This window comes from Phyllobates terribilis, unplaced genomic scaffold (genome assembly GCF_046119375.1).
Source record: "Phyllobates terribilis strain yellow unplaced genomic scaffold, ASM4611937v1 Scaffold_1__5_contigs__length_1240528914, whole genome shotgun sequence".
Classification (NCBI taxonomy): domain Eukaryota; kingdom Metazoa; phylum Chordata; class Amphibia; order Anura; family Dendrobatidae; genus Phyllobates; species Phyllobates terribilis.
The window spans coordinates 730162971-730177736 of NW_027362761.1; the positions used below are offsets into that span (position 1 = coordinate 730162971).

Here is a 14766-nt window from a genome sequence, read left to right on the forward strand (position 1 = left end):
CAATCTAATGACACCAAAATCATCTGTAGCGCCCCGAGGGTTCGGCCGCTACAGGGGTATTGCACCTCAGACCAGAGGTGTAATATTCCACTCCCGGGTAAGGATGGAGTATGGACCAGGGCTCAGTTAGCTGCATGCAGCACACACACCCCATTTCCGAGGGACAGCTCAACGGTGCTCCCACTAGACATAAGTGCAGGCACGACCGACTATGTCCCTGCCTGGAGTGGGGAGGGGGGTGGAACACCCAGTGATGTAGGAGCAGGAGGGGACGGTTTCTGGGCATAGGTAGGAGCCCATTGGTTGCAAGTCACCTGGGCTCATACACAGAGAGGGAGGTATAAGAGGTGGGCACCATCTTAGATCAGTGTTCCGTCTGAGAGAGGAAGCGACAGAGCAGGGCCTCTGTGAAGCTCTGCTCCGGAGGCGGGCCTAGCTTGTGAGGCCAGAGCCAGCAGAAAAGACAGGAACAGAAAGGAAAGGAAGAAAGGAACAGAACACCAAGAGAGGCCCAGAGACACGAAGGCAGAAGGAACCCCAAAGGCCCAGGAGATTGCGGGTGACGGGTTGGCAGAACAGGGTACCGGATCCCAAGTTGGTGGAGGCGACTAATCCTCAGCCAAGGACCGGCGGTCGCGATCATATCTTGGTGCGACCCCTCACTACACCTACTAAAGGCATACCACATAGGGTCAGGGAGGTGAGCACGAAGCCCTCCCAAGAGAAGGCCCGCGGGAGCTGGACAGATGTAGTGTCACTGGTGGGGCACGGCCAGAGAAAGGAGTAGAAGGGAGTCCTGTGACACACTCTGGAATTGCCTGTGGGTTGACCGAGCCCCCTGCCTGGTGGACGCAGCGCGGCTTGGGCAGTCATTGCCCGCGGAATGACTTGGGACATAAAGAACTGTGAGTAAAGAACTTGAACTGCAACCCCACGTCTCTGTGCTTCATCGCCGCACCAGCACTACTAGTGCTGGGACTCCCGCGCACCATCACTCCCATAATCCACATTCTCTGCCCTGGGACTGCACTCTTCCCGTGGGGAGTCACACTACCTCAGCTGCATACACCATCAGCCCCAGCAGTCTGCCTTGCAGCGGCGGTCCGCACTGTCCGCAATCCACGTGTGGCGTAGTCGGACAATTAACCTAAAACCCACAAAATACCGACATTGGCCTGACCACCCTGAGCCACGGGACCGGGTCACCGCCATGGATACTACAACCCCCAGAAGCCCGATTCCGGGTGCCCCTCGGCCCAGGGGGCGAGTCAGCTTTGGCGTAGTCGGCAGGATTGTTACCAGCCCGCCACTAACGGGTATTGCGCGCCTGAAGGAGACTTTGCACTTACCTGAGAGAAGTTTCCCGCCATCCGGAGTCATCTCCCGCTATCTTCAGTCGTCTCCCGCCATCTTCAGCCATTTTCCCGACATCGGACGCCATTTTCAGTCGATTCCCGCCATCTTCAGTCGTTTTCCCGCCATCTTCGGCCGTTTTCCCGCCATCGGACGCCATCTTCAGGGCGCCGCGCGGGAAGAAGTGGGGCGTGGACGTCCAGGGTGCGCGAGACTTGAAGCCCTGCCCTACGCACCAATGCTGCGCAAGGTCCTGGAAGGGAGAGAGAGCGACGCTGACGTCAGCAGAGCGCGACGCCAGGTCCTCAACGCAGACCATCGCGAGCGGAGCCGCGGCCTACAGAAGAGGATCGCCGGAAGGTAGGCCACGGTTAACCGGGGGGGAAGAAGACATCAGGAACGGAGGGCAAGATGGCGGACCGGCAGCAGACTAAGCTGCCCAGCATCGGCAGTGCCCTAGCCGTCGCGGGCCCCGACCAGCACCAGGAGAAGACGCGTGACGCAGGAGCGGTCACGGGAGCAGGTAAGAGGAGTCTCCCTGTCCCGGACGCTGCCAGCGTCAGCCTGCTCCCGGGCCCCCTGGTGGAACTGCCGATCCCGGGCGCTACAGACACCGACCTGCTCCAGACCCCGCAACAAGCCCTGCAGCCGAGCCCTCCAGCCCTGGGCAATGCCACCACCAGCCCGCGCCCAGGCCCAAAGTCGCACCCTCTGACCCCGGGCACCATCAACAGCGGCCTTCTCCAGACCCCGCCGCAAGGCTTACTGCACCGCAGCGCAAGGGGCGGGTACGCCCTCCACATCCATAGAGTGGTAGGAGAGGAGGAGCAGTACCACTCAGACCCCGAGTACCAAGAGGACCCGGACAGGTCTGGAAGACTACCACCAGGAGGAGCAAGGAGCATCAGGAGGACACCGTTACCAGTGAACGGTAAAGTGTAACTGTATATAGTTACCCGTCAGGGTATGAGAACTGTTAAAGGGACTGTTTCCAGAGAAAGTGTGGTCCCCGTTGGGACTGATATAGAACTGTGTAGAAGTTACCCCCTATATCCCTTATCTGGCTGGGGACTGAGAACAGCCATCCCTTTTCCCTAATCTGGCTGGGGACTGAGAGCAGCCATTCCCCTAAGAAGAAAGAACACCTGGTCGCAAGTTGCACCGCGGCCAGTACCCAAGAATATGTTTACCTAAAAATGTTTTATAATGAAAAGGTTTTATATGCTGCTAAAGTAAAAATGCAAATGTTTGGTAAGGTGTTTTATATGACAAAAGAGTTCCGGTAGTAATTACCATATCTAGTGAAAGAAAAATGTTGAAAAAGAAGAAAGTGTTTTCCATAAAGGGAATTAAATAATGTCGTCCGTTTTCTATGTGAAAAGTATTGAAAAAAAAAAAAAAGTATTGCATGTTTTTTGAATTGTCTTTGCTCTTTTCCAGCCCGAGAACGTGCTGTGGTTTACCAGGGGGGAATGTAGCGCACCGAGGGTTCGGCCGCTACAGGGGTATTGCACCTCAGACCAGAGGTGTGATATTCCACTCCCGGGTAAGGATGGAGTGTGGACCAGGACTCAGTAAGCTGCATGCATCACACACACCCCATTTCCGAGGGACAGCTCAATGGTGCTCCCACTAGACAGAAGTGCAGGCACGACAGCATCTGTCCCTGGCTGGAGTGGGGAGGGGGGAGGAAAACCCAGTGATGTAGGAGCAGATAGGGGTTGGGTCTCTGGGCATAGGTAGGAGCCCATTGGTTGCAAGTCACCTGGGCTCATACACAGAGAGGGAGGTATAAGAGGTGGGCACCATCTTAGATCAGTGTTCAGTCTGAGAGAGGAAGCGACAGATCAGGGCCTCTGTGGAGCTCTGCTCCGGAGGCGGGCCTAGCTTGTGATGCCAGAGCCAGCAGAAAAGACAGGAACAGAAAGGAAAGGAAGAAAGGAACAGAACACCAAGAGAGGCCCAGAGACAAGAAGGCAGAAGGAACCCCAAAGGCCCAGGAGATTGCGGGTGACGGGTTGGCAGAACAGGGTACTAGATCCCAAGTTGGTGGAGGCGACTAATCCTCAGCCAAGGACCGGCGGTCGCGATCATATCTTGGTGCGACCCCTCACTACACCTACTAGAAAGGCATACCACATAGGGTCAGGGAGGTGAGCACGAAGCCCTCCCAAGAGAAGGCCCGCGGGAGCTGGACAGACGTAGTGTCACTGGTGGGGCACGGCCAGAGAAAGGAGTAGAAGGGAGTCCTGTGACACACTCTGGAATTGCCTGGGGGTTGACCGAGCCCCCTGCCTGGTGGCCGCAGCGCGGCTTGGGCAGTCATTGCCCGCGGAATGACTTGGGACATAAAGAACTGTGAGTAAAGAACTTGAACTGCAACCCCACGTTTCTGTGTTTCATCGCCGCACCAGCACTACTAGTGCTGGGACTCCCGCGCACCATCACTCCCATAATCCACATTTTCTGCCCTGGGACTGCACTCTTCCCGTGGGGAGTCACACTACCTCAGCTGCATACACCATCAGCCCCAGCAGTCTGCCTTGCAGTGGCGGTCCCCACTGACCGCAATCCACGGGTGGTGTAGTCGGACAATTAACCTAAATCCCACAAAATACCGCCATTGGCCTGACCACCCTGAGCCACGGGACCGGGTCACCGCCACGGATACTACAACCCCCAGGGGGCGAGTCACATCCACCAACGGTCACGCAAAGGGGTTAAAGTTTGGTGCAAGAAAAGCCCATGGAGTCAGTGTTTGTCAAAAAAAACCTATATGTGATGGAATTTTTTCGATATTTTTACTGAGTTCAGCAATCAAAAGTATATAAAAATTACCTCTTCCTTGTCAAACAATTTTACCTTTGCAGTCCTGTGTAATCTGATATCTGTGATCAGGGAACATGTTTGCTTATGTGGTTTCAAGCTCCAGGATTTTTGGTTTTGGGAAACCACAGAAATGTCACATCAATCCTAATTATGGATATATCATAGTCATGTTTGATGTGTCTAGGATCATACAAATATGCTTGGAAACATGGGGGTCATATTATTCCACTAGGAGGTTACTATTGTAAAATATAACATAAATTAGCATTATGTCCTACACCCACCGTTCGTTGCATATAATAAGCTATCCTCCACTCACCTGACCAGGAAGAGGGGCGAGGGGTCTGGTTGCAGCCCTTTAAAATATCTCATCCAGAGAAATTTTAAAGGGTCAGACCCAGGAGATTCAACTAGAATAATAGATCTGTCCAAATTTCAGCAGGATCTTTCATTTATCCAGACTTTATTTATCCTTTTTGTTTTGTATTGTTTGCTTTGTGTGTGTGTCATTTCTATTTCATCTTTTTGTAATTTTTGAAGCACTATAACTTTTGTATATTAAATCCAAAGTTTAATAACTTTTGTCCTTGCTGTTCTAAACTAACCTATAACCTTGAATAGGAAAAGTATAGCCTAGCTGTGTTAAGCAGAGTGCTAGAAGTTTACTTATTTGGCGCTAGAGAGCTGGGTATACTTGTATACTACTGTGTTACCCAGGGTATGCATCTTGCTGGGCTAACAAAATGGCAAGTAGTGGCAGCTAAGTGTGGTGTGGATGTGTAAGCTGGCTGAGGAGTACGCTTATTGTTAGACTATTGCGATAGGTGAGTGCACAAGTGAGTGTGAGTAAGCGGAGTATCCTTTTAGAGTCGCATCTGAGTCACATGTGTAGTGAGTGGGCGATTTGCATGACAGTTGGGAACAAGATTTTGTGGTGCTTAATAATATATAAGTATTACAAGTTCTCATGCTTCTCTCCACATCCTTAGTCATGGTGTTCTTGAGTAATACATCCGAAACAGATAGAGTTATGCTTTAATGTTTTTCACTGAACTATGCTCTGGATTTGTAATGCTGTGGAAATAATAGCGGAGACTTCTTATCCCTATTATCTGGATACACTGCCCTTCATAAGTGCATGTCCAACGCAAGACAGGAAATTCTGTCTGTGATGGGATGATTGGGGTCTGCTGATTTTCTTTTGATTCTTTGTATATTCCAGTAAAGGTTCTCCAGTGCAGACAAAAGGTCAGTCTTTAACATCATGTGGACTAAATGATAACATCATCACTTATCAGACAGCTCTCTTCCCCACTAAGCCCCATCCTACAAGTTCCTCTGTCTCATTCATAAAAGAGAGCAGTGATATAGTAGGCAACCAGTAGTGATCTATAAAATGGGAACCTGCAGGATTAAAACTCCCCAGACTCACATTAACTATTTACAATCGAGTATGCTGTGCGCACAACGTTCAGTGTATTTCTAATAGATGCAGTTTAAGTCTTTCTCCTCTGTTTTCTGCTTGCCAGAGCTGGCGAGGAGAAACCTATCACAAGTACAGAGTTGGTCAGATGGACAGAGTTGCTAATCATCCAAGAATTTATAGTGAGCAAAAATGAGCCCATCCTAAATATCAGCGAGTTCAATGTTTGGAAGCCCAGGTACTGAATCTAAATGTGCAGCTGGCAACACTCAGGAGCATTGCAAACCTGGAGAGGAATTTAGAGCTCACTGAGCTTGCGCTGGCTGGGGCCAATGATATGGAGGAGGGTGGAGTTGAGAAAGATCAGGACAGAGAAGTAGGTAGCTGGGTTTATATTACAAGAAGACGTAGGGGGAAACGTGCAAGGGTGCCCAGTCCTGATCTGGCACAACCTAGTAAATATGCCTGTTTGGCTAATATTAGGAATGCAAGCACAAGACTGGGATCACTAGAGCAGTGGGTTGCTCCTAGCACACAGGAAAATGACCGCTGTAGGAAGGAGTGAAATAGGAGTGCAAAGGCCAGACGGATGTTGGTGGTAGGGGACTCTTTAAATAGGTGGACAGACAGGGTTATTTGCAGCCGAGACCATGAATGCCGAACACTGTTGTCTGCTGGGTTTGACATGATGTGGAAAGGATAGACAGATTGCTAGGTGGGGCTGGGAAAAATGCAGCGGTTATAGTACACATCGGTACTAATGACAAAGTTAGAGGGAGGTGGAAGGTCCTTAAAAATGATTACAGGGAACTAGGAGAGAACCTGAAGGCCAGGATCTCCAAGTTGGTGTTTTCAGACATACTGCCAGTGCAACGAGAGTCACTAGAAAGACAGCAGGAGCTTAGGGAGATAAATAAGTGGCTTAGTAATTGGTGCAGGAAGGAAGGGTTTGGGTTCATGGAGAACTGGTCCGACTTCACTGTCGACTACAACCTCTATGGTAGGGACGGGGTGCACCTCAATTGGGAGGGTGCAGCTGTGCTTGGGGAAAAAATGGTCAGACGGATGGAAGAGTTTTAAACTAGGACCTGAGGGGAGGGAAGGTAGTTGAGCTAATAAGGGGATAGATAGGGTAGACAGACAGAAAATGAGACAGTAGAGGTTAATGAGGAATTAGGGGGGGGCTGGGATATGTTAGGAAAATAGGGAGCGGAGTAGGAGTATCAAATGTGCCAATAGTATTAAATGTCTGCTGGCAAATGCAAGAAGTCTCACAAGCAAAATGAATGCACTGGTGACTCTTATGTCGGTCACAGAATACGATGAGGTGGACATTATGGAAATCTGGCTAGATGAAAGCCATGACTGACAAACTTAAAGGGTTACACTACATTTAGAAAGGACAGGAAAGGTAAAAAAGGTGGAGGGGTGTGTTATTTTGTAAAATCCAACTTAAAATCTGTGCTCGATGATGACATTGAGGGGAGCTTCGCCAATGTAGAGTAAGTATGGGTAAATGTACATGGAGATGGCAACAATGCAAAGCTGCTAATTGGAGTTTGCTACAAGCCTCCTAATATACACTGCTCAAAAAAATAAAGTGTAGGTAGAGATATACGTCCGCGCCGCTGAAAAATCCTCAAATCAGGAATATATAATAAAATCCTTGTTTATTGGTAAATGCCTACGCGTTTCTGGGTGTTCCACACCCCTTCATCAGGGCACCAACAGATATATCACTGCAAAACACTGATTACACAAGAACCACAGCCTCCAGCCTCTGGACACTAAGCTGACAGACACAGCAAACCTTCTTGCGACAGCTCGCATTGATGTGCCATCCTGGAGGAGATCCCACAGGAGACCATCCGCAACCTCATCAGGAGCATGACCAGGTGTCGTAGGGAGGTCATACAGGCACGTGGAGGCCACACACAATACTGAGCCTCATTTTCACTTGTTTTAAGGACATTAAATCAAAGTTTGATCAGCCTGTAGTGTGTTTTTCCACTATAGTTTTGGGGGTGACTCCAAATCCAGGCCTCCATTGGTTGATAAATTTGATTTCCATTGATGATTTTTGTGTGATTTTGTTGTCAGCACATTCAACTTTGTACAGAACAAAGTATTCAATGAGAATATTTCATTCATTCAGATCTAGGATGTGTTATTTGAGTGTTCCCTTTATTTTTTTGAGCAGTGTAGCTGAACAGGTAGCGGATGAAATGCTGAAACAAATTAAAAAGGCAGCAAATAATAATAGGGTCCTTATTATGGGCGATTTTAACTATCCAGACATTCAATGGGACATAGAATCGTCCAGCTGTGCTAAAAGCTGCAAGTTCATATCCACAGTTCAGGACAATTACCTCTCTCAGCTGGTAGATGAACCAACCAGGGGAGATAAACTGCTGGATCTGGTTCTGTCAAATAGGCCAGATACAATTTTAGATCTACAGGTCAGAGGGCATTTCGGAAGCAGTGACAATAATATGGTAAGTTTCAATGTAATTTTCAATCAAACATTCAAAAGGGGAAATGCAAAAACCTGGAACTTTCGGAAAGCTGATTTCAACAAATTAAGGGAAGAGATTAATCAAGTAAAATGGGAGCATGTCTTGGTAACAGGGGATATCGAATGTAAATGGGGCATGTTTAAGTAAATACTACTAGAATACTGTAGAAAACTTATACCCTATGGTAATAAAATGTCAAGGAATTAAAAGAAACCATTAAATAAGACAGTACAAAGTTTAATAAGACAAAAAAAAAGGGCATTCAAAATCTTGAAGGCTGAGAATACAGAAATAGCATTTCAGGAGTATAAAGATCTTAATAAGAAATGTAAAAAAGAAATCAAGCTACAAAAGTTATCTACAGAGAAACAAATTGCCAGAGACATTAAAATAAATCCCAAAATGTTTTATAAATATATCACTGCCAAAAAGTAAAAAACAAATGGTATCGGCCCCTTAAAAGACGATAATAAAAAGATAAGGTATGAGGTATTAAACAGGCACTTTTCATTCATGTTCACCAACGAACCGTCTGTTCCAGGGATCTTTCAACAAGGCAAGAATCAAAGTTCACCACCTAATATAGCTAGTTTAACACAAAAAAAAGTAAGGCTGCGTCTGAGCAAATTAAACATTGACAAATCCCAGATGGCATTCATCCTCAGATACTGAGGGAATTGAGCTCAGTAATTGACAGACCGCTGTATCTCATATTCTTAGACTCTCTTGTAACAGGGGTGGTGCCACATGATTGGAGGATGATTGATGTCGTACTGATATTTAGGAAAGGTAAGAAGGTGGATCCAGGTAATTACATTCTACTATCTGGACTTTCTAATGGCATTTGATACTGTACCACATAACAGACTTATACTGATGCTACAGAAGTCAGGACTTGGGGGAACTATAGGTAGATGGGTAAGGAATTGGGTAAATGATAGGAAACAAAGAGTCATCATAAATGGAACGTTCTCTAAATGGGATATAGTCAGCAGTAGGGTGCCGCAGGGATCTGTGCTAGGACCGATTCTTTTTAACCTCTTTATTAATGACCTTGTGGATGGGATTGACAGTAAAGTGTCAGTCTTTGCTGATGACACATTGACATTACAATAATGCAAGCAATCTGGATAAGATGCCTTAATGGGCAAATTCTTGGCAGATGTAAATAAATGTAGAGTAATGCACCTAGGACGGAGTAATCCTATTGCTGCATATACATTAAATGGGAGTATACTCGGAACTACAGAACAGGAGAAGCACTTGGGTATTCTGGTTACAAGTAAGCTGAGCAGCAGTACTCAATGTCAAGCAGCAGCTGCAAAAGCAAACAAGATTTTAGCGTGCATAAAAAGAGAGATAAAATCCTGCGATCCCAACATATTGTTACCCCTTTATAAATTACTGCTGAGGCCACATATAGAATATGGGATCCAGTTTTGGCTACACATTTTAAAAAGTATATTCAGAAGTTAGTTCAAAGGGAGACAACTAGATTATTACAAGGGATGGAAGGCCTCTCATAGGATGAGAGGTTGGAAAAGTTGAGATTCTTTACAGTTAGAGCAGTCAGACTGTGGAATACCTTACCAAAAGAGGTAATAATGGCAGAAACAGCTTTTAAAAAAGGGCTGGATGATTTCCTCAATACACATAACACTGTGGGTTATAGTTAAATTAGTGACAAAATGTACAATTGGTGGAGAAAGGTTGAACTTGATGGACGTCGGTCTTTATTCAACCTATGTAACTATGTAAATGTACATTAAGTTTTACATGCTGAGAGAGATGATGGATGTTCAGATTAGCATAACTGCTATAGGTCATGCTAACTAATCAGTACCCTAAACAGAATTTGTCAGAATCACCCTCTCACCAACTAAATACATATGCATGTAACTTTTGTCTTCATATCCATATAGTGTTTTTCTCGCACTGACAAATAGCATTTTGATGGAGATATGCTCATGAGTCTGTAGGTGTATGGGGGTGTAACAGACTTTCTTTGCCTCTGCCCTCCACTAGTTGATTGACTGTTAGTGTGGTTATGTGAAGCCCCTCACGATACAGCAGCCTTAACTGTAAATCATCTAGTGGAAAATGGAATTATGCACAAAATTGCACAGGGGCCTGAACAACTGAAGTGCATTATCACACCAAATGCATTTTGGGCCCGATTAGCATATTTTGTCAATATGTTTTTTCTCAACAAAGGAACAATGCTGTGGCTATATAAAGGCATGGAGTCCTTTCTATTTTCAACAAAGATGCACACCTTTTCTTCTTAGTTTTATACTTGCTCTAAGGCCGCGGTCACATGGCAGGCGATTCTCTCATCAGGGCCGATTATGAAAATGCTCTTGGATCAAACTTTGTCAGAGTTTGATCGGAGAGTCAGTGCAATGTGCTCCGTTCCTCTTATATGAGAGAATTGCAGCACAGATATGAAGAAGACGAAAAAAGTAATTTCTCCATCTTCTCCATTGCCTGTGTCTGCGGTAAACAAACATCCGAGTGCAGTCCAATGTTTCACAGGCACCCATAGACTTTTATGGGTGCATGTAAGCAGAGTCTCGCAGCAACTAGCATCATGCTGCGATTGTTTTCGCAGATCTGAGCTGCTCCAGAGAAGAACACTGGTCCGAGTGCTAAGTGATAAAACATCGGCTAGCACTCGGCTGTGTTATAAGCTCCTGTGACTGAGACCTAAAACTTCAACTCAGGGTGGTTTAGTAGCCACAATTTGTAACTTGCAGCACTGCATATTTAAAGAGGTTTCCCATTTATAAAACAAAACAAAACAATTTTTATGGGTTTCCAGTTCAGACTCAATATCTTTTGTCTAATGTACAAAGCAGTTACAAAGGTTGTGTCTCCCTGGAACGTATCCTGGATCACCCAGACAACCCATTTATGTGAATGGGCTGTTTGTAATATAAAATTATATATATATATATATATATATGTGTGCTGCCTTAGGGTTATTTGAATTTTTGAATTTTTACCATACTAAAAATACTGTTTGGCTTCCTGTGTATTGTTTTGTCCTCCTCAGCCTAAAACTGCTCCTGTGTGGTTACCTCTACAGCTCTAGCGGACAGTCGTTCCTGACTGAAGATGACAGAAGATGGAGTGTGGGGCATGTTGTGTGACCTCCTCCAGGTGTCGCAGTGTGGCTGCACCAAAATGAAGACATAGAGTCACAGTTATGAACTTAAGTAGACCCTTCTGGTCAATAAGCAGAGCCTCTGTTTATTGGCCAGCTTCATCTTATGACACTCCTGACCACAGCTGTGGCCATCAGGCTACATGGCTGTCTCAAAAACATAGGGCAGGAATAAACGGGTCACATAAATAACTAGTGCGTGTATAGTACCATACGCAGTGTTTTTCAATGTAGACTGTTAATGGACATATCAGGTCATGTGTCCCTCTATCAGCAGTCATTTTTGTGTAAAGAAGACTATAGTATGCAAGGGGGCGACTTTATAAAGAAAGAAATCTGCACTACTTATAGGTATAGTATATTATTAGGTTACCATTAGTGATGAGCAAGCATGCTCGTTACTCGAGATTTACGAGCATGCTCGGGTGTTTTCCGAGTATCTTCAACGTGCTCGGGTGTTATTTTTGAGTCACACCGTGCACATGATTTGCGACTGTTTGACAGCTTTAATACATGTGAGGAATGCCTGTTTCTTAGGCATTCTTCACATGTATTAAAGCTGTCAAACAGTCGCAAATCATGCGTACGAAGTGACTAAAACATAACGGCCGAGTACGCTGAAGTTACTCGGCGAGCACCCGAGCATACTCGGCGAAATGGTTAACAGAACATGCTCGCTCATCACTAGTTACCATATGATCATTTAATCATCCTTCAGTCACCAATCTTATTAAGGTAATGTTACATGTGCTTGGTAGATAATTTGCCTGCTTTTCCTGGGTACACTGCTGTATCTGTACATATATGTACAACAGAATATATAGAGCAACAGCTTTAGATATATGCATGGTTTCAATATTCTCTATTTGAAGCTACAATCACACAACCGTAGTTTTGGTCCAAGTGCTGTCTCTGGAAAAAACTGACATCACACGGACAGCGCTCCAATGTTATTCAATTGGATTCTTCAGATGACCGTTTTTTTTACATAGACTGCATGACTGAAAAAAATTGCAACGTGCACTAGTCACTTCCATATTTTGTATATTCAAGTTCATAGGCCTACAAAAAAAGTCAATTGGATGCATGCTGATCATCTATATAGTATCCAATTTCTACAGATAGGCCACATTCACACATTCAGTAATTGGTAGACTTTTTACCTCGGTATTTGTAAACCAAAACCAGGACTGTGTGAAAAATACAGAAGTGGTGACGTGTTTCTACTAGGCCATGTTCACATGTTCAGTATTTGGTAAGCTTTTACATCAGTCTTTGTAAGCCAAAACCAGGAGTGGGTGATAAATACAGAAGTGGTGACGCGTTTCTATTATACTTTTCCTCTGATTATTCCACTCCTGGTTTGGGCTTAGAGATACTGAGGTGAAAAACTGACCAAATACTGAACGTGTGAACATGACCTATACATTGTCGTTATTAACGTAGGAAACTGTATTTGGTCTTGTAAATTTTAATAACTGCTGATGCATGAAAGCAAATGCCATACAGATTGCATGTGGAAGACAATACAGATGAAAAATACTCTGGGTTCTTTTATAAAAATAAGACTCATGTGAACCTAGCCTTAACATGACCTTGCTGTTTTTTCACATTTCTATGAGCTGAAAAAATATACATCACCCTAAAAATAATTGCTGTATGTTTTCCCCAGTGACTGAAATATCTGCTTGGTAGCACTGGGAAGTTTTACCATACTAGCAAGATTTTGGAGACATTTAATTCACGACTTCAAAAGCTAAAATGAAAATGCAGCACAATATAGAAGAATAGCAAGAAACTGGATTTTCAGTAATGTAATAGAGATTCAAATTATTTACATTACAAATGTGATAATCAGAATAAATATTACACCAGAGCTCTAATGCTATCCATTTTCTAGCATCTATTAATTATCTGTTTTTCTACCTATTTTGCATCTATATTTTGTCCATGATTCCAGATTTATAACTGTTGAGTATTACCTCCTAAAGTTTCTGGCATCTTCAATTCATTCTTTTCCCTTCCACTATAAGTATTGTCATTCATCTGTATATTTCAAATAGAGCTGTAGGAAATTTCACACATAGTCTTGCTTGTACTAACATTTTTCAAGCAGGAAATGCTTAAGACATCCATAAAAGCTGATGTACGGTACAGTTATAAAAGCTGTAACCTATAACAGAACATCATCCACTATCTTCCATTTCATCCAAACCAAAACAGACTGCAGAAAAGACACAAAAGTATAAAGTCCTAAAAGAAATTGTACTTGCCTGAGCTTCTTAACTGTAGCGGTGTTCTATACAGCAGCACAGGGAGTAGCCTATTGCTTAAGACATGTCTTAGGAACATCTGTCAGATGGCCCTGCCTGTGTGAAGAGCAGATGTGGGTTTGTGCTTGCGCAGAGAGGAATTCACTTTCTCCTCTTTTTAGTTCACAAGATTTATAAAATGCAAACACTGAAACATGGAATTTTGGTGACCGAGGCAAATAAGAAAACTTATATCCCCCCAAAAAACATCATGAGATCTATTTGAAATGATTGGCAAGGGAGAGCTAAGTGAAACATTACTGTTTTTCTTTCAAACTGGCCGGTGTTAAAATCAAATTTGGGTGATGCTTATCACACCTATTGTTAGAAACTGAAGTCACCTTGATACCTGTTAAAGGGAATCTGTCAGTAGGATCAACTATCTTAAGACATGGGCATGTAGATCGTAGAAAATTGAATGTCATATTCCAGATCAATATACATTTTTATTAACATGTCAATGATTTGTTAAGATCAATAGAAAGGACACATATTTCCCAGAGAAACTGCCTCCAGAGCTTATTGTATATGAAAGGGGCATTACCAGTGTGAACCAAGTAATGACTGACACTTTGAGATCATAATCACACACAGCTCTGCAGTGAGATCTGAGCTAACACAGTATGGCAAACCTAACACAGTACAGCAGAAGTGATCTTTGTGTCATTACAAACACAACAAGCACATTTGCAGTTGTCTTATTACAGAGCTATCAGCTCTACTGACTGCCTGTGATATAAACTAAAAACATTATGAGTGAACTGCAGCTGTATATGTTCTTGTAATGAGACAAATTTCACATCTGTCGTACTGTTTTAATTCTGCTGTACTGTGTTAGCACTGATCTCAGTGTGTGATTATGAGAGCAAAGTGTCAGCCATTACATATCACCCTGGTAATGCCCCCTTTTATTTATAATAAGCTCTGGAGACAGATTCTCATGCAGATCTATGTCCAGCACATAGATCTTACTGCTCAGTTAAATATAAGAAAAACACGGATTTCTCTAGACTAAGACATCGGATTGTAGATATCAACATATCATTTTATTCAACTTTCTATGACCTGCATGCCCATATAGATGGCTTAGGATCGTTGAATTACTGACAGATTCCCTTTAACCCCTTTACCCCCGAGGGTGGTTTGCACGTTAATGACCAGGCCAAT

General features: G+C 44.3%; 1 protein-coding gene across 2 annotated transcripts in view; it reads right to left on the bottom strand.

The window, feature by feature from the left end:
• TBXA2R (thromboxane A2 receptor) overlaps nucleotides 1–13680 on the bottom strand; it is a 372552-nt gene extending 358872 nt beyond the window's left edge. For both annotated transcript variants that reach the window (XR_012323524.1, XM_073686375.1), the window contains exon 1: nucleotides 13561–13680. The gene's annotated coding sequence lies outside the window, so the exon portion shown is untranslated. The remainder of the gene's footprint in view (nucleotides 1–13560) is intronic.
• Nucleotides 13681–14766: the final 1086 nt, after the last annotated feature.